The sequence below is a fragment of the Pinus tabuliformis genome, chromosome 6, assembly GCF_031772625.1.
Source record: "Pinus tabuliformis cultivar Carrire ecotype Pingquan chromosome 6, CPIR1, whole genome shotgun sequence".
NCBI classification, from domain to species: domain Eukaryota; kingdom Viridiplantae; phylum Streptophyta; class Pinopsida; order Pinales; family Pinaceae; genus Pinus; species Pinus tabuliformis.
This window is the reverse complement of record NC_142292.1, coordinates 255,608,082-255,610,866: the sequence shown is the minus strand read 5'-3', so window position 1 is coordinate 255,610,866 and position 2,785 is coordinate 255,608,082. Positions and strand designations below refer to the sequence as shown.

General features: G+C 38.6%; 1 pseudogene; it reads left to right on the top strand.

Annotated features, from left to right (window-relative positions):
• Window positions 1-1,349: 1,349 nt before the first annotated feature.
• LOC149258350 (ethylene-responsive transcription factor ERF024 pseudogene) lies at window positions 1,350-2,320 on the top strand (annotated as a pseudogene).
• The last annotated feature ends 465 nt before the right edge of the window (window positions 2,321-2,785 follow it).

Here is a 2,785-nt window from a genome sequence, read left to right as displayed (position 1 = left end):
TAGCTTCACAAAGCATAAGAGCCAAGAAAGCCCTAAGAGATGGAGAGTACCCTTCAAAAAGAGAAGAAGCTCTCATGATACCATTGTCGAAATTTGTAGCCCATTTTCACATCCATAACGGAGAACCCCCTCTTTGATAGGGAATCTGCCCAAAGAATTTTGAAGAGATGAAGAGTACCCTTCAAAAAGAGAAGAAGCTCTCATGATACCATTGTCAAAATTTGTAGCCCATTTTCACATCCATAAGAGAACCCCTCTTTGATAGGGAATCTGCCAAAGAATTTTGTTTCCTATAAATGTGACAGAAAGAGACGGAAGAGAAAGATGTTGTCATGACTCCAATACTTTCCATCCAGTGGATAAGAAAGGGGACACATTGCTCATTAATCCACACAGTGCCAATTTTTTAATCCCCAACCTTCAACATATGATCGACATTCAACCATGTCTCACAACTAACCCCTCCCCATAAAGCAAACACCTCTGTTGAGACATTAGACCCATGGCCTCCATGGTCTATAGACAAGAAGAAATGGAATGTGGAATGTCAACTAAAGCTTGAGCATGATAATTTCCCCACATCCACACTGGCCATTGGAAGTAGCACCATCAAACTGACCGTTAGCAATAGCACCATCAAAGAAACTTATAGGGAAAGTTCTTAGAATGTTATGGGTTCAATTCTCTCTAAAAGTTAAACTTAATAGTTTAACTAGTGATGGATCTTCCTGGTACCAAATTGAACCAAATAGAAAACCAAAAAAAAAAATCTAATTTTAAATATTTGGAAATAAACTTGTAATATTTTTTTCATTTCATCTAATTTTTTTTCTTTACTATTTTGAAAAATATAATTACTATAATTTTAAAAATTTAAAAATAAATAACTTAATTTTCTTTTTAAAAATTATTATATTATAATATAATAGCGTGTTAAATTTTAAAGATTACACTTTAAATAAATAAAAGATTACATAATAACCAGACAGGTCTCCATGTCCAGCCCTCATTGACCATGTTTGAAAAACTCCAAATTTTTGAAAACGATATACACGATAAACTATCGAGTTCTGCCCAAAAATTTACTATTTCAGCCCCAAAACAACGTACGCAACAACTTTATTTTTTGTAAACAAATATATATAAATTACAATCAAAACCAAATCAAAATTGACTGGGTGGAGGTCCAATTCCCGTGAATGAAATGGTGCCAGAGCGACCTTCTGACGTTCGAATGAGAGGAAAACAGTGCTTGAGCAGGCGGTGGTCCTCTTTATTGAAGAAATTCGTGTTCATATAGTGCTGCTCACGCGAGTGGAAGCTGTGTGTATCATTCTTCTGCATCAGCTTCCACTGGTACCTCTGAATCGGAATCTGTGCTGCCATTAATGCAGAATACGTCGCGTAAGCGTCCTGCGGCGGAACGTGATAATGCAGAGGATTCTGGCGAAGAGCAGTCGACCAGCTGTAATCAAGATAAGCAGCGCAAGGCTAGAGTTAAAGGAAAGCGGCACCCTGTTTACAGAGGCGTGAGAATGCGATCCTGGGGGAAATGGGTGTCTGAGATCCGCGAGCCCAAGAAGAAGTCCAGAATTTGGCTGGGGACGTTCAAGACACCGGAAATGGCGGCTCGAGCCCACGACGTGGCGGCTTTCAGCATCAAGGGAAACTCGGCGTTCCTCAATTTCCCTCACCTCGCCTCTTCGTTGCCTCGGCCGGTCACACTGGCCCCCAGGGACATCCAGGAGGCTGCCGCTGCCTCTGCCGCCGACTTTCATATCATTTCAGATCGTAAGGAGGAACAACCCCTGGACCCTGCGGGGACAAATACTGAGGCCACTCATGCAGACACTGCGACGCCGCCAGAATCGAGTACTAATGAAGAAGCAGCCGCAGATTGTGCGTCTAATTTGGCTTGGATTTCAAGTTTTCTTGCGGAGAACGGATCGATCATCGTAGACGAGGATATTCTGTTCGATCTGCCCAATTTTTTTGGTAACATGGCAGAAGCTCTATTGGTAGCCCCACCGTGGATGCTTGATACGTGTTCTTCTGATCATTTTTATGAAGGAAATGGATCAATCTATACCGAAGGATCTCTCTGGAGCTATTAGTAGATGGGAAATTATGTTTCTGGATTCTAGGAATATTTTGGAACCTAAGGGGAACTATTACTATTTGATTGGGAACGTTGATTCTGGGTATATTTTAGAACTTAAGGGGAACTATTTGATTGGGGATTCTGCTAATATTCCGGAACCTAAGTGCCATGATAGTGGTTAAACAATTGTCAATCTTGCTGGAAGAATTTTTTTTTTTGTTTTTTCTGGGGCTACTTTGAGTGAATTTAACTAGGTCTAATCTCAGTTGCAATAACTTTACCCAGAATCATTGTGGAAGTCATTAAAAATGGTTGTTCTTAAATTTAATTTAAAAAGAAATTTGATCTCTCTAATGTTTCTATATTTTCATTTCTTTGGCTATTGGACATAATGATTTATTAATGTCCACTTTAAATTGTACATATTTGTATATTAAGGGAATTTAAATGTTTCAATTGTGTGAGAGATTTTTATCTAACTAGAAAGATTGGAAGAAGGAGGTTGTTTGTAGATGAGAGACAGCTTGTTGAGCTTAGAGGCTCATTCTAAGGAGCAGTATGAGGAGATGTGTAAGTTTGCCAGTCCATCCGTGTATAATTAAAAAAAAATGAATATGCTGTAAAGTAGTAAAAATAATGTTAAAATCAGATGTTTAAATCTTATAATTTTCAAAAATATTTCAA